Source organism: Echiichthys vipera (genome assembly GCF_963691815.1).
Source record: "Echiichthys vipera genome assembly, chromosome: 12".
NCBI classification, from domain to species: Eukaryota; Metazoa; Chordata; class Actinopteri; order Perciformes; family Trachinidae; genus Echiichthys; species Echiichthys vipera.
Window position 1 is genome coordinate 25,652,512 of NC_139837.1, and position 26,277 is coordinate 25,678,788.

Genomic DNA, 26,277 nt, shown 5'->3' on the forward strand with positions numbered 1-26,277 from the left:
AAAGTCAAAAGTTCAGATTAAACTAAATGACTAAAGAGGAGGGAGTTAGCTAATGTTAGAAAAGTAAAGTAAAAAATTCTGATTAAACTAAATCACTAAAGAGGAGGGAGTTAGCTAATGTAAGTAAAGTAAAGATAAAAGTTCAGATTAAACTAAATGAGTAAAGAGGAGGGAGTTAGCTAACGTTAGTAAAGTAAAGTCAAAAATTCAGATTCAACTAAATGACTAAAGAGGACAGAGTTAGCTAACATTATTAAAGTAAAGTCAAAAGTTCAGATTAAACTAAATGACTAAAGAGGAGGAAGTAAGCTAACGTTAGTAAAGTAAGTTCAAAAGTTCAGATTAAACTCAATGACTTAAGAGGAAGGAGTTAGCTATCGTTAGTGGGTCAAAATTTCAGATTAAACTAAATGACTAAAAAGGAGGGAGTTAGCTAACGTTAGTAAAGTAAGTTCAAAAGTTCAGATTAAACTCAATGATTTAAGAGGAAGGAGTTTGCTAACGTTAGTAAAGTAAAGTCAAAAGTTCAGATTAAACTAAACGACTAAAGAGGAGGGAGTTAGCTAACATTAGTAAAGTAAAGTCAAAAGTTCCGATTAAACTAAAATACTAAAGAGGAGGAAGTTAGCTAACATTAGTAAAGTCAAAGGTTCAGATTAAACTAAATGACTAAAGAGGAGGGAGTTAGCTAACGTTAGTAAAGTAAATTCAAAAGTTCAGATTAAACTAAATGAGTAAAGAGCAGGGAGTTAGCCAACGTTAGTTAAGTAAAGTAAAAAATTCAGATTAAACTAAATGACTAAAGAGGAGGGAGTTAGCTAATGTAAGTAATGTAAAGACAAAAATTCAGATTAAACTAAATGAGTAGGGAGGAGGGAGTTAGCTATCGTTAGTAAGTCAAAAATTCAGATTAAACTAAATGACTAAAGAGGAGGGAGTTAGCTATAGTTAGTAAAGTAAATTCAAAAGTTCAGATTAAACTAAATGACTTGAGAGGAGGGAGTTAGATAACGTTAGTGAAGTAAAGTCAAAAATTCTGATTAAACTAAATGACTAAAGAGGAGGGAGTTAGCTAAAGTTAGTAAAGTCAAAAGTTTAGATTAAACTAAATTACTAAAGAGGAGGGAGTTAGCTATCGTTAGTAAGTCAAAAGTTCAGATTAAACTAAATGAATAAAGAGGAGGGAGTTAGCTAACGTTAGAAAAGTAAATTCAAAAATTCAGATTAAACTAAATGACTAAAGAGGAGGTAGTTAGCTAATGTTAGTAAAGTAAAGTCAAAAGTTCAGGATTAAATAAATGACTAAAGAGGAGGGAGTTAGCTAATGTTAGTAAAGTAAATTCATGAATTCAGATTAAACTAAATGACTAAAGAGGAGGGAGTTAGCTAATGTTAGTAAAGTAAAGTAAAAAATTCTGATTAAACTAAATGACTAAAGAGGAGGGAGTTAGCTAATGTTAGTAAAATTAAGTTAAAAAGTTCAAATTAAACTAAATGACTTAAGAGGAGGGAGTTAGCTAACATTATTAAAGTAAAGTCAAAAGTTCAGATTAAACTAAATGACTAAAGAGGAGGAAGTAAGCTAACATTAGTAAAGTCAAAGGTTCAGATTAAACTAAATGAATAAAGAGGAGGGAGTTAGCTAACGTTAGAAAAGTAAATTCAAAAATTCAGATTAAACTAAATGACTGAGGAGGTAGTTAGCTAATGTTAGTAAAGTAAAGTCAAAAGTTCAGGATTAAATAAATGACTAAAGAGTAGGGAGTTAGCTATCGTTAGTAAAGTAAAGTCAAAAGTTCAGATTAAACTAAATGGCTAAAGAGGAGGGAGTTAGCTAATGTAAGTAATGTAAAGACAAAAATTCAGATTAAACTAAATGAGTAAAGAGGAGGGAGTTAGCTAATGTAAGTAAAGTAAAGATAAAAGTTCAGATTAAACTAAATGAGTAAAGAGGAGGGAGTTAGCTAACGTTAGTAAAGTAAAGTCAAAAATTCAGATTCAACTAAATGACTAAAGAGGACAGAGTTAGCTAACATTATTAAAGTAAAGTCAAAAGTTCAGATTAAACTAAATGACTAAAGAGGAGGAAGTAAGCTAACGTTAGTAAAGTCAAAGGTTCAGATTAAACTAAATGACTACAGAGGAGGGAGTTAGCTAACGTTAGTAATGTAAAGTCAAAAGTTCAGAAAAAACTAAACGACTAAAGCGGAGGAAGTTAGCTAACGTTAGTAAAGTCAAAAGTTCAGATTAAACTAAATGACTAAAGAGGAGGGAGTTAGCTATCGTTAGTAAGTCAAAAGTTCAGATTAAACTAAATGACTAAAAAGGAGGGAGTTAGCTAACGTTAGTAAAGTAAGTTCAAAAGTTCAGATTAAACTAAATGACTTAAGAGGAGGGAGTTAGCTAACGTTAGTAAAGTAAAGTCAAAAATTCAGATTAAACTAAATGACTAAAGAGGAGGGAGTTAGCTATCGTTAGTAAGTCAAAAGTTCAGATTAAACTAAATGAATAAAGAGGAGGGAGTTAGCTAACGTTAGAAAAGTAAATTCAAAAATTCAGATTAAACTAAATGACTAAAGAGGAGGTAGTTAGCTAATGTTAGTAAAGTAAAGTCAAAAGTTCAGGATTAAATAAATGACTAAAGAGAAGGGAGTTAGCTATTGTTAGTAAAGTAAAGTCAAAAGTTTAGATTAAAATCAATGACTTAAGAGGAGGGAGTTAGCTAACGTTAGTAAAGTAAAGTCAAAAGTTCAGATTAAACTAAATGACTAAAGAGGAGGGAGTTAGTTATCGTTAGTAAAGTAAATTCATGAATTCAGATTAAACTAAATGACTAAAGAGGAGGGAGTTAGCTAATGTTAGTAAAGTAAAGTAAAAAATTATCATTAAACTAAATGACTAAAGAGGAGGGAGTTAGCTAATGTTAGTAAAGTAAGTTCAAAAGTTCAGAATAAACTAAATGACTTAAGAGGAGGGAGTTAGCTAACGTTAGTAAAGTAAAGTCAAAAATTCAGATTCAACTAAATGACTAAAGAGGACAGAGTTAGCTAACATTATTAAAGTAAAGTCAAAAGTTCAGATTAAATTAAATGACTAAAGAGGAGGAAGTAAGCTAACGTTAGTAAAGTCAAAGGTTCAGATTAAACTAAATGAATAAAGAGGAGGGAGTTAGCTAACGTTAGAAAAGTAAATTCAAAAATTCAGATTAAACTAAATGACTAAAGAGGAGGGAGTAAGCTAATGTTAGTAAAGTAAATTCAAAAGTTCAGATTAAACTAAATGAGTAAAGAGGAGGGAGTTAGCCAACGTTAGTTAAGTAAAGTCAAAAGTTCAGATTAAACTAAATGACTAAAGAGGAGGGAGTTAGCTAATGTAAGTATTGTAAAGACAAAAATTCAGATTAAACTAAATGAGTAAAGAGGAGGGAGTTACCTATCGTTAGTAAGTCAAAAATTCAGATAAAACTAAATGACTAAAGAGGATGGAGTTAGCTATCGTTAGTAAAGTAAATTCAAACGTTCAGATTAAACTAAATGACTTAAGAGGAGGGAGTTAGCTAACGTTAGTAAAGTAAAGTCAAAAATTCAGATTAAACTAAATGACTAAAGAGGAGGGAGTTAGCTAACGTTAGTAAAGTAAAGTAAAAAATTCAGATTAAACTAAATGACTAAGGAGGAGGGAGTTAGCTACCGTTAGTAAAGTAAAGTCAAAAATTCAGATTAAACTAAATTACTAAAAAGGAGGGAGTTAGCTAACATTGGTAAAGTAAAGTCAAAAGTTCAGATTAAACTAAATGACTTAAGAGAAGGGAGTTAGCTAACGTTAGTAAAGTCAAAAGTTCAGATTGAACTAAATGACTAAAGGGGAGGGAGTTAGCTATCGTTAGTAAGTCAAAAGTTCAGATTAAACTAAATGACTAAAGAGGAGGGAGTTAGCTAATGTTAGTAAAGTAAAGTCAAAAGTTCGGATTAAACTAAAATACTAAAGAGGAGAAAGTTAGCTAACGTTAGTAAAGTCAAAGGTTCAGATTAAACTAAATGACTAAAGAGGAGGGAGTTAGCTAACGTGAGTAAAGTAAATTCAAAAGTTCAGATTAAACTAAATGAGTAAAGAGGAGGGAGTTAGCCAAAGTTAGTTAAGTAAAGTCAAAAGTTCAGATTAATTTAAATGACTCAAAAGGAGGGAGTTAGCTAATGTAAGTAATGTAAAGACAAAAATTCAGATTAAACTAAATGAGTAAAGAGGAGGGTGTTAGCTATCGTGAGTAAGTCAAAAATTCAGATTCAACTAAATGACTAAAGAGGAGGGAGTTAGTTATCGTTAGTAAAGTAAATTCATGAATTCAGATTAAACTAAATGACTAAAGAGGAGGGAGTTAGCTATCGTTAGTAAAGTAAAGTAAAAAATTCTGATTAAACTAAATGACTAAAGAGGAGGGAGTTGGCTAATGTAAGTAAAGTAAAGATAAAAGTTCAGATTAAACTAAATGAGTAGGGAGGAGGGAGTTAGCTATCGTTAGTAAGTCAAAAATTCAGATTAAACTAAATGACTAAAGAGGAGGGAGTTAGCTATAGTTAGTAAAGTAAATTCAAAAGTTCAGATTAAACTAAATGACTTAAGAGGAGGGAGTTAGATAACGTTAGTGAAGTAAAGTCAAAAATTCAGATTAAACTAAATGACTAAAGAGGAGGGAGTTAGCTAAAGTTAGTAAAGTCAAAAGTTTAGTTTAAACTAAATGACTAAAGAGGAGGGAGTTAGCTATCGTTAGTAAGTCAAAAGTTCAGATTAAACTAAATGAATAAAGAGGAGGGAGTTAGCTAACGTTAGAAAAGTAAATTCAAAAATTCAGATTAAACTAAATGACTAAAGAGGAGGTAGTTAGCTAATGTTAGTACAGTAAAGTCAAAAGTTCAGGATTAAATAAATGACTAAAGAGGAGGGAGTTAGCTAATGTAAGTAAAGTAAAGATAAAAGTTCAGATTAAACTAAATGAGTAAAGAGGAGGGAGTTAGCTAACGTTAGTAAAGTAAAGTCAAAAATTCAGATTCAACTAAATGACTAAAGAGGACAGAGTTAGCTAACATTATTAAAGTAAAGTCAAAAGTTCAGATTAAACTAAATGACTAAAGAGGAGGAAGTAAGCTAACGTTAGTAAAGTCAAAGGTTCAGATTACACTAAATGACTACAGAGGAGGGAGTTAGCTAACGTTAGTAATGTAAAGTCAAAAGTTCAGAAAAAACTAAACGACTAAAGCGGAGGAAGTTAGCTAACGTTAGTAAAGTCAAAAGTTCAGATTAAACTAAATGACTAAAGAGGAGGGAGTTAGCTATCGTTAGTAAGTCAAAAGTTCAGATTAAACTAAATGACTAAAAAGGAGGGAGTTAGCTAACGTCAGTAAAGTAAGTTCAAAAGTTCAGATTAAACTAAATGACTTAAGAGGAGGGAGTTAGCTAACGTTAGTAAAGTAAAGTCAAAAATTCAGATTAAACTAAATGACTAAAGAGGAGGGAGTTAGCTATCGTTAGTAAGTCAAAAGTTCAGATTAAACTAAATGACTAAAGAGGAGGGAGTTAGTTATCGTTAGTAAAGTAAATTCATGAATTCAGATTAAACTAAATGACTAAAGAGGAGGGAGTTAGCTAATGTTAGTAAAGTAAAGTAAAAAATTCTGATTAAACTAAATGACTAAAGAGGAGGGAGTTAGCTAATGTTAGTAAAGTAAGTTCAAAAGTTCAGATTAAACTAAATGACTTAAGAGGAGGGAGTTAGCTAACATTATTAAAGTAAAGTCAAAAGTTCAGATTAAACTAAATGACTAAAGAGGAGGAAGTAAGCTAACGTTAGTAAAGTCAAAGGTTCAGATTAAACTAAATGAATAAAGAGGAGGGAGTTAGCTAACGTTAGAAAAGTAAATTCAAAAATTCAGATTAAACTAAATGACTGAGGAGGTAGTTAGCTAATGTTAGTAAGGTAAAGTCAAAAGTTCAGGATTAAATAAATGACTAAAGAGGAGGGAGTTAGCTATCGTTAGTAAAGTAAAGTCAAAAGTTTAGATTAAAATCAATGACTTAAGAGGAGGAAGTAAGCTAACGTTAGTAAAGTCAAAGGTTCAGATTACACTAAATGACTACAGAGGAGGGAGTTAGCTAACGTTAGTAATGTAAAGTCAAAAGTTCAGAAAAAACTAAACGACTAAAGCGGAGGAAGTTAGCTAACGTTAGTAAAGTCAAAAGTTCAGATTAAACTAAATGACTAAAGAGGAGGGAGTTAGCTATCGTTAGTAAGTCAAAAGTTCAGATTAAACTAAATGACTAAAAAGGAGGGAGTTAGCTAACGTCAGTAAAGTAAGTTCAAAAGTTCAGATTAAACTAAATGACTTAAGAGGAGGGAGTTAGCTAACGTTAGTAAAGTAAAGTCAAAAATTCAGATTAAACTAAATGACTAAAGAGGAGGGAGTTAGCTATCGTTAGTAAGTCAAAAGTTCAGATTAAACTAAATGACTAAAGAGGAGGGAGTTAGTTATCGTTAGTAAAGTAAATTCATGAATTCAGATTAAACTAAATGACTAAAGAGGAGGGAGTTAGCTAATGTTAGTAAAGTAAAGTAAAAAATTCTGATTAAACTAAATGACTAAAGAGGAGGGAGTTAGCTAATGTTAGTAAAGTAAGTTCAAAAGTTCAGATTAAACTAAATGACTTAAGAGGAGGGAGTTAGCTAACATTATTAAAGTAAAGTCAAAAGTTCAGATTAAACTAAATGACTAAAGAGGAGGAAGTAAGCTAACGTTAGTAAAGTCAAAGGTTCAGATTAAACTAAATGAATAAAGAGGAGGGAGTTAGCTAACGTTAGAAAAGTAAATTCAAAAATTCAGATTAAACTAAATGACTGAGGAGGTAGTTAGCTAATGTTAGTAAAGTAAAGTCAAAAGTTCAGGATTAAATAAATGACTAAAGAGGAGGGAGTTAGCTATCGTTAGTAAAGTAAAGTCAAAAGTTTAGATTAAAATCAATGACTTAAGAGGAGGGAGTTAGCTAACGTTAGTAAAGTAAAGTCAAAAGTTCAGATTAAACTAAATGGCTAAAGAGGAGGGAGTTAGCTAATGTTAGTAAAGTAAAGTCAAAAGTTCGGATTAAACTAAAATACTAAAGAGGAGAAAGTTAGCTAACGTTAGTAAAGTCAAAGGTTCAGATTAAACTAAATGACTAAAGAGGAGGGAGTTAGCTAACGTGAGTAAAGTAAATTCAAAAGTTCAGATTAAACTAAATGAGTAAAGAGGAGGGAGTTAGCCAAAGTTAGTTGAGTAAAGTCAAAAGTTCAGATTAATTTAAATGACTAAAGAGGAGGGAGTTAGCTAATGTAAGTAATGTAAAGACAAAAATTCAGATTAAACTAAATGAGTAAAGAGGAGGGAGTTAGCTAATGTAAGTAAAGTAAAGATAAAAGTTCAGATTAAACTAAATGAGTAAAGAGGAGGGAGTTAGCTAACGTTAGTAAAGTAAAGTCAAAAATTCAGATTCAACTAAATGACTAAAGAGGAGGAAGTAAGCTAACGTTAGTAAAGTCAAAGGTTCAGATTAAACTAAATGACTACAGAGGAGGGAGTTAGCTAACGTTAGTAATGTAAAGTCAAAAGTTCAGAAAAAACTAAACGACTAAAGCGGAGGAAGTTAGCTAACGTTAGTAAAGTCAAAAGTTCAGATTAAACTAAATGACTAAAGAGGAGGGAGTTAGCTATCGTTAGTAAGTCAAAAGTTCAGATTAAACTAAATGACTAAAAAGGAGGGAGTTAGCTAACGTTAGTAAAGTAAAGTCAAAAATTCAGATTCAACTAAATGACTAAAGAGGACAGAGTTAGCTAACATTATTAAAGTAAAGTCAAAAGTTCAGATTAAACTAAATGACTAAAGAGGAGGAAGTAAGCTAACGTTAGTAAAGTCAAAGGTTCAGATTAAACTAAATGACTACAGAGGAGGGAGTTAGCTAACGTTAGTAATGTAAAGTCAAAAGTTCAGAAAAAACTAAACGACTAAAGCGGAGGAAGTTAGCTAACGTTAGTAAAGTCAAAAGTTCAGATTAAACTAAATGACTAAAGAGGAGGGAGTTAGCTATCGTTAGTAAGTCAAAAGTTCAGATTAAACTAAATGACTAAAAAGGAGGGAGTTAGCTAACGTTAGTAAAGTAAGTTCAAAAGTTCAGATTAAACTAAATGACTTAAGAGGAGGGAGTTAGCTAACGTTAGTAAAGTAAAGTCAAAAATTCAGATTAAACTAAATGACTAAAGAGGAGGGAGTTAGCTATCGTTAGTAAGTCAAAAGTTCAGATTAAACTAAATGAATAAAGAGGAGGGAGTTAGATAACGTTAGAAAAGTAAATTCCAAAATTCAGATTAAACTAAATGACTAAAGAGGAGGTAGTTAGCTAATGTTAGTAAAGTAAAGTCAAAAGTTCAGGATTAAATAAATGACTAAAGAGGAGGGAGTTAGCTATTGTTAGTAAAGTAAAGTCAAAAGTTTAGATTAAAATCAATGACTTAAGAGGAGGGAGTTAGCTAACGTTAGAAAAGTAAAGTCAAAAGTTCAGATTAAACTAAATGACTAAAGAGGAGGGAGTTAGCTAATGTTAGTAAAGTAAAGTAAAAAATTATCATTAAACTAAATGACTAAAGAGGAGGGAGTTAGCTAATGTTAGTAAAGTAAGTTCAAAAGTTCAGATTAAACTAAATGACTTAAGAGGAGGGAGTTAGCTAACGTTAGTAAAGTAAAGTCAAAAGTTCAGATTAAACTAAATGACTAAAGAGGAGGAAGTAAGCTAACGTTAGTAAAGTCAAAGGTTCAGATTACACTAAATGACTACAGAGGAGGGAGTTAGCTAACGTTAGTAATGTAAAGTCAAAAGTTCAGAAAAAACTAAACGACTAAAGCGGAGGAAGTTAGCTAACGTTAGTAAAGTCAAAAGTTCAGATTAAACTAAATGACTAAAGAGGAGGGAGTTAGCTATCGTTAGTAAGTCAAAAGTTCAGATTAAACTAAATGACTAAAAAGGAGGGAGTTAGCTAACGTCAGTAAAGTAAGTTCAAAAGTTCAGATTAAACTAAATGACTTAAGAGGAGGGAGTTAGCTAACGTTAGTAAAGTAAAGTCAAAAATTCAGATTAAACTAAATGACTAAAGAGGAGGGAGTTAGCTATCGTTAGTAAGTCAAAAGTTCAGATTAAACTAAATGACTAAAGAGGAGGGAGTTAGTTATCGTTAGTAAAGTAAATTCATGAATTCAGATTAAACTAAATGACTAAAGAGGAGGGAGTTAGCTAATGTTAGTAAAGTAAAGTAAAAAATTCTGATTAAACTAAATGACTAAAGAGGAGGGAGTTAGCTAATGTTAGTAAAGTAAGTTCAAAAGTTCAGATTAAACTAAATGACTTAAGAGGAGGGAGTTAGCTAACATTATTAAAGTAAAGTCAAAAGTTCAGATTAAACTAAATGACTAAAGAGGAGGAAGTAAGCTAACGTTAGTAAAGTCAAAGGTTCAGATTAAACTAAATGAATAAAGAGGAGGGAGTTAGCTAACGTTAGAAAAGTAAATTCAAAAATTCAGATTAAACTAAATGACTGAGGAGGTAGTTAGCTAATGTTAGTAAAGTAAAGTCAAAAGTTCAGGATTAAATAAATGACTAAAGAGGAGGGAGTTAGCTATCGTTAGTAAAGTAAAGTCAAAAGTTTAGATTAAAATCAATGACTTAAGAGGAGGGAGTTAGCTAACGTTAGTAAAGTAAAGTCAAAAGTTCAGATTAAACTAAATGGCTAAAGAGGAGGGAGTTAGCTAATGTTAGTAAAGTAAAGTCAAAAGTTCGGATTAAACTAAAATACTAAAGAGGAGAAAGTTAGCTAACGTTAGTAAAGTCAAAGGTTCAGATTAAACTAAATGACTAAAGAGGAGGGAGTTAGCTAACGTGAGTAAAGTAAATTCAAAAGTTCAGATTAAACTAAATGAGTAAAGAGGAGGGAGTTAGCCAAAGTTAGTTGAGTAAAGTCAAAAGTTCAGATTAATTTAAATGACTAAAGAGGAGGGAGTTAGCTAATGTAAGTAATGTAAAGACAAAAATTCAGATTAAACTAAATGAGTAAAGAGGAGGGAGTTAGCTAATGTAAGTAAAGTAAAGATAAAAGTTCAGATTAAACTAAATGAGTAAAGAGGAGGGAGTTAGCTAACGTTAGTAAAGTAAAGTCAAAAATTCAGATTCAACTAAATGACTAAAGAGGACAGAGTTAGCTAACATTATTAAAGTAAAGTCAAAAGTTCAGATTAAACTAAATGACTAAAGAGGAGGAAGTAAGCTAACGTTAGTAAAGTCAAAGGTTCAGATTAAACTAAATGACTACAGAGGAGGGAGTTAGCTAACGTTAGTAATGTAAAGTCAAAAGTTCAGAAAAAACTAAACGACTAAAGCGGAGGAAGTTAGCTAACGTTAGTAAAGTCAAAAGTTCAGATTAAACTAAATGACTAAAGAGGAGGGAGTTAGCTATCGTTAGTAAGTCAAAAGTTCAGATTAAACTAAATGACTAAAAAGGAGGGAGTTAGCTAACGTTAGTAAAGTAAAGTCAAAAATTCAGATTCAACTAAATGACTAAAGAGGACAGAGTTAGCTAACATTATTAAAGTAAAGTCAAAAGTTCAGATTAAACTAAATGACTAAAGAGGAGGAAGTAAGCTAACGTTAGTAAAGTCAAAGGTTCAGATTAAACTAAATGAATAAAGAGGAGGGAGTTAGCTAACGTTAGAAAAGTAAATTCAAAAATTCACATTAAACTAAATGACTAAAGAGGAGGTAGTTAGCTAATGTTAGTAAAGTAAAGTCAAAAGTTCAGGATTAAATAAATGACTAAAGAGGAGGGAGTTAGCTATCGTTAGTAAAGTAAAGTCAAAAGTTTAGATTAAAATCAATGACTTAAGAGGAGGGAGTTAGCTAACGTTAGTAAAGTAAAGTCAAAAGTTCAGATTAAACTAAATGGCTAAAGAGGAGGGAGTTAGCTAATGTTAGTAAAGTAAAGTCAAAAGTTCGGATTAAACTAAAATACTAAAGAGGAGAAAGTTAGCTAACGTTAGTAAAGTCAAAGGTTCAGATTAAACTAAATGACTAAAGAGGAGGGAGTTAGCTAACGTGAGTAAAGTAAATTCAAAAGTTCAGATTAAACTAAATGAGTAAAGAGGAGGGAGTTAGCCAAAGTTAGTTGAGTAAAGTCAAAAGTTCAGATTAATTTAAATGACTAAAGAGGAGGGAGTTAGCTAATGTAAGTAATGTAAAGACAAAAATTCAGATTAAACTAAATGAGTAAAGAGGAGGGTGTTAGCTATCGTTAGTAAGTCAAAAATTCAGATTAAACTAAATGACTAAAGAGGAGCGAGTTAGTTATCGTTAGTAAAGTAAATTCATAAATTCAGATTAAACTAAATGACTAAAGAGGAGGGAGTTAGCTAATGTTAGTAAAGTAAAGTAAAAAATTCTGATTAAACTAAATGACTAAAGAGGAGGGAGTTAGCTAATGTAAGTAAAGTAAAGATAAAAGTTCAGATTAAACTAAATGAGTAAAGAGGAGGGAGTTAGCTAACGTTAGTAAAGTAAAGTCAAAAATTCAGATTCAACTAAATGACTAAAGAGGACAGAGTTAGCTAACATTATTAAAGTAAAGTCAAAAGTTCAGATTAAACTAAATGACTAAAGAGGAGGAAGTAAGCTAACGTTAGTAAAGTCAAAGGTTCAGATTAAACTAAATGACTATAGAGGAGGGAGTTAGCTAACGTTAGTAATGTAAAGTCAAAAGTTCAGAAAAAACTAAACGACTAAAGCGGAGGAAGTTAGCTAACGTTAGTAAAGTCAAAAGTTCAGATTAAACTAAATGACTAAAGAGGAGGGAGTTAGCTATCATTAGTAAGTCAAAAGTTCAGATTAAACTAAATGACTAAAAAGGAGGGAGTTAGCTAACGTTAGTAATGTAAATTCTAAACTTCAGATTAAACTAAATGACTAAAGAGGAGGGAGTTAGCTATCGTTAGTAAGTCAAAAGTTCAGATTAAACTAAATGACTAAAGAGGAGGGAGTTAGCTAACGTTAGTAAAGTAAATTCAAAAGTTCAGATTAAACTAAATGACTTAAGAGGAGGGAGTTAGCGAACGTTAGTAAAGTAAAGTCAAAAATTCCGATTAAACTAAATGACTAAAGAGGAGGGAGTTAGCTATCGTTAGTAAGTCAAAAATTCAGATTAAACTAAATGAATAAAGAGGAGGGAGTTAGCTAACGTTAGTAAAGTAAATTCATGAATTCAGATTAAACTAAATGACTAAAGAGGAGGTAGTTAGCTAATGTTAGTAAAGTAAAGTCAAAAGTTCAGGATTAAATAAATGACTAAAGAGGAGGGAGTTAGCTATCGTTAGTAAAGTAAAGTCAAAAGTTTAGATTAAAATCAATGACTTAAGAGGAGGGAGTTAGCTAACGTTAGTAAAGTAAAGTCAAAAGTTCGGATTGAACTAAATGGCTAAAGAGGAGGGAGTTAGCTAATGTTAGTAAAGTAAAGTCAAACGTTCGGATTAAACTAAAATACTAAAGAGGAGAAAGTTAGCTAACGTTAGTAAAGTCAAAGGTTCAGATTAAACTAAATGACTAAAGAGGAGGGAGTTAGCTAACGTGAGTAAAGTAAATTCAAAAGTTCAGATTAAACTAAATGAGTAAAGAGGAGGGAGTTAGCCAAAGTTAGTTGAGTAAAGTCAAAAGTTCAGATTAATTTAAATGACTAAAGAGGAGGGAGTTAGCTAATGTAAGTAATGTAAAGACAAAAATTCAGATTAAACTAAATGAGTAAAGAGGAGGGTGTTAGCTATCGTTAGTAAGTCAAAAATTCAGATTAAACTAAATGACTAAAGAGGAGGGAGTTAGTTATCGTTAGTAAAGTAAATTCATAAATTCAGATTAAACTAAATGACTAAAGAGGAGGGAGTTAGCTAATGTTAGTAAAGTAAAGTAAAAAATTCTGATTAAACTAAATGACTAAAGAGGAGGGAGTTAGCTAATGTAAGTAAAGTAAAGATAAAAGTTCAGATTAAACTAAATGAGTAAAGAGGAGGGAGTTAGCTAACGTTAGTAAAGTAAAGTCAAAAATTCAGATTCAACTAAATGACTAAAGAGGACAGAGTTAGCTAACATTATTAAAGTAAAGTCAAAAGTTCAGATTAAACTAAATGACTAAAGAGGAGGAAGTAAGCTAACGTTAGTAAAGTCAAAGGTTCAGATTAAACTAAATGACTACAGAGGAGGGAGTTAGCTAACGTTAGTAATGTAAAGTCAAAAGTTCAGAAAAAACTCAACGACTAAAGCGGAGGAAGTTAGCTAACGTTAGTAAAGTCAAAAGTTCAGATTAAACTAAATGACTAAAGAGGAGGGAGTTAGCTATCATTAGTAAGTCAAAAGTTCAGATTAAACTAAATGACTAAAAAGGAGGGAGTTAGCTAACGTTAGTAATGTAAATTCTAAACTTCAGATTAAACTAAATGACTAAAGAGGAGGGAGTTAGCTATCGTTAGTAAGTCAAAAGTTCAGATTAAACTAAATGAGTAAAGAGGAGGGAGTTAGCCAAAGTTAGTTGAGTAAAGTCAAAAGTTCAGATTAATTTAAATGACTAAAGAGGAGGGAGTTAGCTAATGTAAGTAATGTAAAGACAAAAATTCAGATTAAACTAAATGAGTAAAGAGGAGGGTGTTAGCTATCGTTAGTAAGTCAAAAATTCAGATTAAACTAAATGACTAAAGAGGAGGGAGTTAGTTATCGTTAGTAAAGTAAATTCATAAATTCAGATTAAACTAAATGACTAAAGAGGAGGGAGTTAGCTAATGTTAGTAAAGTAAAGTAAAAAATTCTGATTAAACTAAATGACTAAAGAGGAGGGAGTTAGCTAATGTAAGTAAAGTAAAGATAAAAGTTCAGATTAAACTAAATGAGTAAAGAGGAGGGAGTTAGCTAACGTTAGTAAAGTAAAGTCAAAAATTCAGATTCAACTAAATGACTAAAGAGGACAGAGTTAGCTAACATTATTAAAGTAAAGTCAAAAGTTCAGATTAAACTAAATGACTAAAGAGGAGGAAGTAAGCTAACGTTAGTAAAGTCAAAGGTTCAGATTAAACTAAATGACTACAGAGGAGGGAGTTAGCTAACGTTAGTAATGTAAAGTCAAAAGTTCAGAAAAAACTCAACGACTAAAGCGGAGGAAGTTAGCTAACGTTAGTAAAGTCAAAAGTTCAGATTAAACTAAATGACTAAAGAGGAGGGAGTTAGCTATCATTAGTAAGTCAAAAGTTCAGATTAAACTAAATGACTAAAAAGGAGGGAGTTAGCTAACGTTAGTAATGTAAATTCTAAACTTCAGATTAAACTAAATGACTAAAGAGGAGGGAGTTAGCTATCGTTAGTAAGTCAAAAGTTCAGATTAAACTAAATGACTAAAGAGGAGGGAGTTAGCTAACGTTAGTAAAGTAAATTCAAAAGTTCAGATTAAACTAAATGACTTAAGAGGAGGGAGTTAGCTAACGTTAGTAAAGTAAAGTCAAAAATTCAGATTAAACTAAATGACTAAAGAGGAGGGAGTTAGCTATCGTTAGTAAGTCAAAAGTTCAGATTAAACTAAATGAATAAAGAGGAGGGAGTTAGCTAACGTTAGAAAAGTAAGTTCAAAAATTCAGATTAAACTAAATGACTAAAGAGGAGGTAGTTAGCTAATGTTAGTAAAGTAAAGTCAAAAGTTCAGGATTAAATAAATGACTAAAGAGGAGGGAGTTAGCTATCGTTAGTAAAGTAAAGTCAAAAGTTTAGATTAAACTCAATGACTTAAGAGGAGGGAGTTAGCTAACGTTAGTAAAGTAAAGTCAAAAGTTCAGATTAAACTAAATGACTAAAGAGGAGGGAGTAAGCTAATGTTAGTAAAGTAAAGTCAAACGTTCGGATTAAACTAGAATACTAAAGAGGAGAAAGTTAGCTAACGTTAGTAAAGTCAAAGGTTCAGATTAAACTAAATTACTAAAGAGGAGGGAGTTAGCTAACGTGAGTAAAGTAAATTCAAAAGTTCAGATTAAACTAAATGAGTAAAGAGGAGGGAGTTAGCCAAAGTTAGTTAAGTAAAGTCAAAAGTTCAGATAAATTTAAATGACTAAAGAGGAGGGAGTTAGCTAATGTAAGTAATGTAAAGACAAAAATTCAGATTAAACTAAATGAGTAAAGAGGAGGGTGTTAGCTATCGTTAGTAAGTCAAAAATTCAGATTAAACTAAATGAATAAAGAGGAGGGAGTTAGCTAACGTTAGTAAAGTAAATTCATGAATTCAGATTAAACTAAATGACTAAAGAGGAGGGAGTTAGCTAATGTTAGTAAAGTAAAGTAAAAAATTCTGATTAAACTAAATGACTAAAGAGGAGGGAGTTAGCTAATGTAAGTAAAGTAAAGATAAAAGTTCAGATTAAACTAAATGAGTAAAGAGGAGGGAGTTAGCTAACGTTAGTAAAGTAAAGTCAAAAGTTCAGATTAAACTAAATGACTAAAGAGGAGGAAGTAAGCTAACGTTAGTAAAGTCAAAGGTTTAGATTGAACTAAATGACTACAGAGGAGGGAGTTAGCTAACGTTAGTAATGTAAAGTCAAAAGTTCAGAAAAAACTTAACGACTAAAGCGGAGGAAGTTAGCTAACGTTAGTAAAGTCAAAAGTTCAGATTAAACTAAATGACTAAAGAGGAAGGAGTTAGCTATCATTAGTAAGTCAAAAGTTAAGATTAAACTAAATGACTAAAAAGGAGGGAGTTAGCTAACGTTAGTAATGTAAATTCTAAACTATAGATTAAACTAAATGACTAAAGAGGAGGGAGTTAGCTAACGTTAGTAAAGTAAATTCAAAAGTTCAGATTAAACTAAATGACTAAAGAGGAGGTAGTTAGCTAATGTTAGTAAAGTACAGTCAAAAGTTCAGATTAACTAAATGACTAAAGAGGAGGGAGTTAGCTTACGTTAGTAAAGTAAATTCAAAAGTTCAGATTAAACTAAATGACTAAAGAGGAGGTAGTTACCTAATGTAAGTAATGTAAAGACAAAAGTTCAGATTAAACTAAATGAGTAAAGAGGAGGGAGTTAGCCAAAGTTAGTTGAGTAAAGTCAAAAGTTCAGATTAATTTAAATTACTAAAGAGGAGGGAGTTAGCTAATGTAAGTAATGTAAAGACAAAAATTCAGATTAAACTAAATGAGTAAAGAGGAGGGTGTTAGCTATCGTTAGTAAGTCAAAAATTCAGATTAAACTAAATGACTAAAGAGGAGCGAGTTAGTTATCGTTAGTAAAGTAAATTCATAAATTCAGATTAAACTAAATGACTAAAGAGGAGGGAGTTAGCTAATGTTAGTAAAGTAAAGTAAAAAATTCTGATTAAACTAAATGACTAAAGAGGAGGGAGTTAGCTAATGTAAGTAAAGTAAAGATAAAAGTTCAGATTAAACTAAATGAGTAAAGAGGAGGGAGTTAGCTAACGTTAGTAAAGTAAAGTCAAAAATTCAGATTCAACTAAATGACTAAAGAGGACAGAGTTAGCTAACATTATTAAAGTAAAGTCAAAAGTTCAGATTAAACTAAATGACTAAAGAGGAGGAAGTAAGCTAACGTTAGTAAAGTCAAAGGTTCAGATTAAACTAAATGACCATAGAGGAGGGAGTTAGCTAACGTTAGTAATGTAAAGTCAAAAGTTCAGAAAAAACTAAACGACTAAAGCGGAGGAAGTTAGCTAACGTTAGTAAAGTCAAAAGTTCAGATTAAACTAAATGACTAAAGAGGAGGGAGTTAGCTATCATTAGTAAGTCAAAAGTTCAGATTAAACTAAATGACTAAAAAGGAGGGAGTTAGCTAACGTTAGTAATGTAAATTCTAAACTTCAGATTAAACTAAATGACTAAAGAGGAGGGAGTTAGCTATCGTTAGTAAGTCAAAAGTTCAGATTAAACTAAATGACTAAAGAGGAGGGAGTTAGCTAACGTTAGTAAAGTAAATTCAAAAGTTCAGATTAAACTAAATGACTTAAGAGGAGGGAGTTAGCGAACGTTAGTAAAGTAAAGTCAAAAATTCAGATTAAACTAAATGACTAAAGAGGAGGGAGTTAGCTATCGTTAGTAAGTCAAAAATTCAGATTAAACTAAATGAATAAAGAGGAGGGAGTTAGCTAACGTTAGTAAAGTAAATTCATGAATTCAGATTAAACTAAATGACTAAAGAGGAGGTAGTTAGCTAATGTTAGTAAAGTAAAGTCAAAAGTTCAGGATTAAATAAATGACTAAAGAGGAGGGAGTTAGCTATCGTTAGTAAAGTAAAGTCAAAAGTTTAGATTAAAATCAATGACTTAAGAGGAGGGAGTTAGCTAACGTTAGTAAAGTAAAGTCAAAAGTTCGGATTGAACTAAATGGCTAAAGAGGAGGGAGTTAGCTAATGTTAGTAAAGTAAAGTCAAACGTTCGGATTAAACTAAAATACTAAAGAGGAGAAAGTTAGCTAACGTTAGTAAAGTCAAAGGTTCAGATTAAACTAAATGACTAAAGAGGAGGGAGTTAGCTAACGTGAGTAAAGTAAATTCAAAAGTTCAGATTAAACTAAATGAGTAAAGAGGAGGGAGTTAGCCAAAGTTAGTTGAGTAAAGTCAAAAGTTCAGATTAATTTAAATGACTAAAGAGGAGGGAGTTAGCTAATGTAAGTAATGTAAAGACAAAAATTCAGATTAAACTAAATGAGTAAAGAGGAGGGTGTTAGCTATCGTTAGTAAGTCAAAAATTCAGATTAAACTAAATGACTAAAGAGGAGGGAGTTAGTTATCGTTAGTAAAGTAAATTCATAAATTCAGATTAAACTAAATGACTAAAGAGGAGGGAGTTAGCTAATGTTAGTAAAGTAAAGTAAAAAATTCTGATTAAACTAAATGACTAAAGAGGAGGGAGTTAGCTAATGTAAGTAAAGTAAAGATAAAAGTTCAGATTAAACTAAATGAGTAAAGAGGAGGGAGTTAGCTAACGTTAGTAAAGTAAAGTCAAAAATTCAGATTCAACTAAATGACTAAAGAGGACAGAGTTAGCTAACATTATTAAAGTAAAGTCAAAAGTTCAGATTAAACTAAATGACTAAAGAGGAGGAAGTAAGCTAACGTTAGTAAAGTCAAAGGTTCAGATTAAACTAAATGACTACAGAGGAGGGAGTTAGCTAACGTTAGTAATGTAAAGTCAAAAGTTCAGAAAAAACTCAACGACTAAAGCGGAGGAAGTTAGCTAACGTTAGTAAAGTCAAAAGTTCAGATTAAACTAAATGACTAAAGAGGAGGGAGTTAGCTATCATTAGTAAGTCAAAAGTTCAGATTAAACTAAATGACTAAAAAGGAGGGAGTTAGCTAACGTTAGTAATGTAAATTCTAAACTTCAGATTAAACTAAATGACTAAAGAGGAGGGAGTTAGCTATCGTTAGTAAGTCAAAAGTTCAGATTAAACTAAATGACTAAAGAGGAGGGAGTTAGCTAACGTTAGTAAAGTAAATTCAAAAGTTCAGATTAAACTAAATGACTTAAGAGGAGGGAGTTAGCTAACGTTAGTAAAGTAAAGTCAAAAATTCAGATTAAACTAAATGACTAAAGAGGAGGGAGTTAGCTATCGTTAGTAAGTCAAAAGTTCAGATTAAACTAAATGAATAAAGAGGAGGGAGTTAGCTAACGTTAGAAAAGTAAGTTCAAAAATTCAGATTAAACTAAATGACTAAAGAGGAGGTAGTTAGCTAATGTTAGTAAAGTAAAGTCAAAAGTTCAGGATTAAATAAATGACTAAAGAGGAGGGAGTTAGCTATCGTTAGTAAAGTAAAGTCAAAAGTTTAGATTAAACTCAATGACTTAAGAGGAGGGAGTTAGCTAACGTTAGTAAAGTAAAGTCAAAAGTTCAGATTAAACTAAATGACTAAAGAGGAGGGAGTAAGCTAATGTTAGTAAAGTAAAGTCAAACGTTCGGATTAAACTAGAATACTAAAGAGGAGAAAGTTAGCTAACGTTAGTAAAGTCAAAGGTTCAGATTAAACTAAATTACTAAAGAGGAGGGAGTTAGCTAACGTGAGTAAAGTAAATTCAAAAGTTCAGATTAAACTAAATGAGTAAAGAGGAGGGAGTTAGCCAAAGTTAGTTAAGTAAAGTCAAAAGTTCAGATAAATTTAAATGACTAAAGAGGAGGGAGTTAGCTAATGTAAGTAATGTAAAGACAAAAATTCAGATTAAACTAAATGAGTAAAGAGGAGGGTGTTAGCTATCGTTAGTAAGTCAAAAATTCAGATTAAACTAAATGAATAAAGAGGAGGGAGTTAGCTAACGTTAGTAAAGTAAATTCATGAATTCAGATTAAACTAAATGACTAAAGAGGAGGGAGTTAGCTAATGTTAGTAAAGTAAAGTAAAAAATTCTGATTAAACTAAATGACTAAAGAGGAGGGAGTTAGCTAATGTAAGTAAAGTAAAGATAAAAGTTCAGATTAAACTAAATGAGTAAAGAGGAGGGAGTTAGCTAACGTTAGTAAAGTAAAGTCAAAAGTTCAGATTAAACTAAATGACTAAAGAGGAGGAAGTAAGCTAACGTTAGTAAAGTCAAAGGTTTAGATTGAACTAAATGACTACAGAGGAGGGAGTTAGCTAACGTTAGTAATGTAAAGTCAAAAGTTCAGAAAAAACTTAACGACTAAAGCGGAGGAAGTTAGCTAACGTTAGTAAAGTCAAAAGTTCAGATTAAACTAAATGACTAAAGAGGAAGGAGTTAGCTATCATTAGTAAGTCAAAAGTTAAGATTAAACTAAATGACTAAAAAGGAGGGAGTTAGCTAACGTTAGTAATGTAAATTCTAAACTATAGATTAAACTAAATGACTAAAGAGGAGGGAGTTAGCTAACGTTAGTAAAGTAAATTCAAAAGTTCAGATTAAACTAAATGACTAAAGAGGAGGTAGTTAGCTAATGTTAGTAAAGTACAGTCAAAAGTTCAGATTAACTAAATGACTAAAGAGGAGGGAGTTAGCTTACTTTAGTAAAGTAAATTCAAAAGTTCAGATTAAACTAAATGACTAAAGAGGAGGTAGTTACCTAATGTAAGTAATGTAAAGACAAAAATTCAGACTAAACTAAATGAGTACAGAGGAGGGAGTTAGCTATCGTTAGTAAGTCAAAAATTCAGATTAAACTAAATGACTAAAGAGGTGGGAGTTAGCTATCGTTAGTAAAGTAAATTCAAAAGTTCAGATTAAACTAAATTACTAAAGAGGAGGGAGTTAGCTAACGTTAGTAAAGTAAGGTCAAAAGTTCAGAAAAAATTAGACGACTAAAGAGGAGGAAGTTAGCTGACGTTAGGAAAGTCAAAAGTTCAGATTAAACTAAATGACTAAAGAGGAGGGAGTTAGCTATCGTTAGTAAGTCAAAAGTTCAGATTAAACTAAATGACTAAAGAAGAGGGAATTAGCTAACGTTAGTAAAGTAAATTCAAAAGTTCAGATTAAACTTAATGACTAAAGAGGAAGGAGTTTGCTAACGTTAGTAAAGTAAAGTCAAAAGTTCAGATTAAACTAAACGACTAAAGAGGAGGGAGTTAGTAACGTTAGTAAAGTAAAGTCAAAAGTTCCGATTAAACTAAAATACTAAAGAGGAGGGAGTTAGCTATCGTTAGTAAGTCAAAAGTTCAGATTAAACTAAATGACTAAAGAGGAGGGAGTTAGCTAACGTTAATAAAGTAAATTCAAAAGTTCAGATTAAACTAAATGACCAAAGAGGAGGTAGTTAGCTAATGTTAGTAAAGTACAGTCAAAAGTTCAGATTAAACTAAATGACTAAAGAGGAGGGAGTTAGCTAACGTTAGGAAAGTCAAAAGTTCAGATTAAACTAAATGACTAAAGAGGAGGAAGTTAGCTATCGTTAGTAAGTCAAAAGTTCAGATTAAACTAAATGACTAAAGAAGAGGGAATTAGCTAACGTTAGTAAAGTAAATTCAAAAGTTCAGATTAAACTTAATGACTAAAGAGGAAGGAGTTTGCTAACGTTAGTAAAGTAAAGTCAAAAGTTCAGATTAAACTAAACGACTAAAGAGGAGGGAGTTAGCTAACGTTAGTAAAGTAAAGTCAAAAGTTCCGATTAAACTAAAATACTAAAGAGGAGGGAGTTAGCTATCGTTAGTAAGTCAAAGTTCAGATTAAACTAAATGACTAAAGAGGAGGGAGTTAGCTAACGTTAATAAAGTAAATTCAAAAGTTCAGATTAAACTAAATGACCAAAGAGGAGGTAGTTAGCTAATGTTAGTAAAGTACAGTCAAAAGTTCAGATTAAACTAAATGACTAAAGAGGAGGGAGTTAGCTAACGTTAGTAAAGTGAAAAATTCAGATTAAACTAAATGACTAAACAGGAGGGAGTTAGCTAACGTTAGTATAGTAAAGTCTATACTTTAGATTAAACTAAATCACTAAAGAGGAGGGAGTTAATGTAGCGAATGTTAATAAAATTATCAAATGCATTCAGTGGCATAATTTCTCTTATTTTCACCAGAAAAAGTTTGGCTGGTGATCAAAAATGTTAATGTAGAACCATGATGGAGGTGCTTGAAGAAGCATTCTGATCACTTCATTTCTATAATCTATTATGTCCTTTAGTTTCCTGTTTAGTTAGTTATATGATATCAGGAAGCACCGTAGCACGCACATGGAGACAGGGAGGTGACGGCAGTGCGTAGATCCAGTAACCGCTCCCACCTCTCTGAGAATACAGAGATCTATTTATCCATTTATATTACAGGCGCCCCAGTTTAAATATTTTACAGAAAGAGAAGAGGCAGGGATTTATATTTTCAAAATATGCTGATGTAGGTTTTTGATCCATACTTGGGAGAGATGCATAAAAGATAATAACGAATAAATAATAATAAATTAAACAGGAACAGCAGATTAAGACTGGTACATTTAATCAAACCATGTTACACGCTAACGACACTTTGGACACTTTCAACAACGCACTAACAGTTCAAACAATGTAAATGTAGATTTGAATCCTAAGGAAACCAATGACTTGTTCATTTGAATAGAGCAGTCCCAATTTTCTCTTTTGTATATTTGCTATTGCTCTTTAATTATTATAAAAATAAAAAGTATTCCTTTTCAGATTTAATTGACGAAGAACTTGATTGCCACAATAATCGACATCTGCAGTGGTATTAAGAACCGCATGCGTCCTCCGGCTGCTGTGACCTTTAACCTCACATATATAACCCGTAACCTGTCCCTCCCTGCCGTCTCTTATCTGAGCTTTAAAACTCGAAAACTCCTCGAAAACACACCGCAATCTTTCAAATCACTTGGGCTGCCTTCGAATCAGCGTGGTTCATTAAGTCCGCTGACAGCTTCACTGCTGATGTTCACCATTTATCCTGTTTTTTAGTGCCGGAGGAAAATGTTCACAGTGAACACTTCTGTTATTTCTTCAGAGACGAATATCAGGCGTTACATTTGATGGATTGACTTGTGGCCCTTTTTCAGAGTGTTGAGGGTGAGGGGGCCCCGTGTGAGATAAATCTATAATAATACATTAAACGTGCAGTTGGCAAGATTTGTTTGATCATATTTATTGAAGCCACACTCGAACAACATAAATCATCCGGTTTTAGAAATAAACGCTCCTCTACGTGCACCTAGAGCCTGTTGTCTGTTTTGCAGAATTCCACAGCGCCCGTATCATCCGGTCCACTCAGCCCAGACCTGACTGTCAAAGTTCGTGCACACGCCACAGATGCCCCCTCCCCCCCTCGCGCACAGGGGCGCTGCCAGGGATTTCGTGCCCCATTAAGAGATGTCACACTGGGTCCCCCAACCAGGCACCAGCCTCGCCAACCAAGTGCCATTTCTGTAATGGGATGTCCGAAACCCAACCAACTCATTTTAGCTTTGAATACCTTTAGATAACTCTACTCATAGTGTAACATCACTATATTCTTTCGTGACTCATTCATGATTAGTACATTTGTGTCACACTGTGTTTGCTAAATTACTCTAGGGTTCAAGAGTAGAAAAGGTGGGAATTTCAAGTAAGCCTTTACTACAGGTAGCAAACAGAACCTGTTAGCAACATAAGACATTTTCTGTTTCACAATGAAGTAGGGCTGCGACAAAAAAAGTAACGCAATTAATCGCAATTCATTTTTGCACTCAGTGCTGAAAATTGCTCAATGCACAAGTTCCCGACCGGCCCGTAATACTGACGCACAGGACGCAACACGAGAGAAATTAAAATTATGAGCTAATGAGCTGGGTTCGGTGGGCGACATTTGAGTTCACAGGAATCTGGTGCACACGCACTGACAAGCATGCGAGGGAGAGGGGGAGGGGCGTGAGAGTTGTAAACATTTGAAAATGGACTGAGTCAACTGCAGCTTTAAATAATTGTATTGCATCCATTCTCAGCTATATTATGTCTCGTACGTTGTTGCAGCAGTTTCTGGGTTGATTCCATTTGTTCCACAGATTTGGTGATAAATTTAACCGTGTTGTAAGTGTTTACATTACAAGTGTCGGTGTAACGTTAGCTTCATAGCTAGCTAACATTAGCCTGATACAATCTGTTCTCTCAAAACTCCAACATTTTTTACCGCTCAAATTGATAAAATGCCTGAATGCCCAAGGTGTCTAGTTTGTGGTTGTAAAGTTTCATGAGGCTGTGATTGTCCTCGAGGTCACAACAGATACTCTAAGACAATGAAACATCTCCTGTGGGGACTTAAGTCATCACACATGAAGACATCTGGGCTCACTGACTCCACAAGAGACTCATGTTTACAGTCAGACCCAGTTTATCAACTTCAACACTATGACTTTTTCATCATATCATTTTTTATCATAATATTATGTCTTTCCCCCCGAAATATTACGACTTCTTTGTCACAGTGTTCTGATTATTTTTTTTTGCACAAAATATTCCAACCTTTTCCTCAAAAAAATGCTGACTTTTTGTATTTAATTTTTTATTAATTGGAACATTTCTTTTAGTTTTACAGTTTTATTTCTAAATATTTTGAGAACCCATTTACACCTGGACCCAGAAACCTGATTACATTTACACATCTGGACCCAGAAACCCGTTTATATTCACACATCTGGACCCAGAAACCCGTTTACATTCACACATCTGGACCCAGAAACCCGTTTACATTCACACATCTGGATCCAGAGAAACTGATTACCTTCACACATCTGGACCCAGAAACCTGTTTACATTCACACATCTGGACCCAGAGAACCTGTTTACATTTACACATCTGGACCCAGAGACCCGTTTACATTCACATATCTGAACCCAGAGAACCAGTTTACATTCACACATCTGAACCCAGAGAACCCGTTTACATTCACACATCTGGACCCAGAGAAACTGAATACCTTCACACATCTGGACCCAGAAACCCGTTTCCATTCACACATCTGGACCCAGATAACCCGTTTACAATCACACATCTGGACCCAGAGAACCTGTTTAAATTCACACATCTGGACACAGAGAACTTGTTCACATTCACACATCTGGACCAAGAGAACCTGTTTACATTCACACAACTGGACCCAGAGAACCTGTTTACATTCATACATCTGGACCAAGAGAACCTGTTTACCCCTATAGATCTGGACCCAGAGAACTTGTTTACATCAACACATCTGGACCCAGAGAACTTGTTTATGTTCACACATCTGGACCCAGAGAACCTGTTTACCTTTATACATCTGGACCCAGAGAACCTGTTTACCTTCACACATCTGGACCCAGAGAACCTGTTTACATTCACACATCTGGACCCAGACAACCCATTGACATTCACACATCTGGACTCAGAGAACCTGTTTACGATTACACATCTGGACCCAGAGATCCGTTTCCATTCACACATCTGGACCCAGAGAACCTGTTTAAATTCACACATCTGGACCCAGAGAACTTGTTTACATTCACACACCTGAACCCAGAGAACCTGTTTACATTCACACATCTGGGCCCAGAGAACCTGTTTACATTCATACATCTAGACCAAGAGAACCTGTTTACCCCTATAGATCTGGACCCAGAGAACTTGTTTACATCCACACATCTGGACCCAGAGAACTTGTTTATGTACACACATCTGGACCCAGAGAACCTGTTTACATTCATACATCTAGACCAAGAGAACTTGTTTACCCCTATAGATCTGGGGCCTGTTTCACAAAGCAGGTTTAGTGAAAACTCTGAGTCTGTTAACCCTGAAATGAGGGAAACTCTGAGTTTTCCGTTTCACAAAGGGAGGTAACTCAAACCAGAGACAGAGGGGTAACTCTAGCCTGTTTCACAAAGAGAGGTAACTTAACCTCTCGGTCAGTTACCATGGTAACATGCTCTCTGAAACTAACCTGGTCGGGACAAGGTTTTTCTCAGAAAACCTTGAGTTTCTCTCTGTCTCCGCCCTCTTTCAGCCACACACGGTGTTTGATATCCTCATTCATTCAGTCAGCAGGCGAGTTTTGGCGTAGTATAGTTCCGTCTGTTTTTTCAGAAAATCACTGCAAAAATCAGACATTAGAAGTTATATTAGGTGGCGACTATTTCACTACCATGGCGTGTCTTTTTGATAACGACCCCGTGGATGAAGGTGACGCATTACCGCAAAGAGAATTAAATATTCGTCGGGAGATGATTATCAGACCGCGCATAGACATCCTTAATATACTGCAGCCATAATAACAACATGAATGAAATGGATCTTTTAAGCAAGTTGAATGTATTTGACTTAGCGTTTCATAAATATAATCCCAGCTTTTCTTGCAATTCATAGGTTCAAAGGTGTGTGCTTTTAATTGGGTTACCGGTATATAAACTACTACTATAGATGGAAACAACAGCCTTTTGATCCAGAATATCACCTATAATGCGAGGGGGTCCATTTCACGGCAGGGAAACACCGTTTCATGTCACAGTCCATCTCATCCCTCCTTACATTTCCAACATTAACAACCAGTAATGCTCTCATATCACAGCAGATATTGTGTGTTGTGCTGCGTTTTTTTGCAAATGGGAGTTTTTTTTTGCAACATATAAAACAGCCACTTACGGTAATATTTACTTTACAATGTAAAACATGCTCAAAATGAGGCGTCACCATGAGACAGTGCTGAGGTTTTACCTGTTTGAACAATGTTTTTATGTTTCATCTTA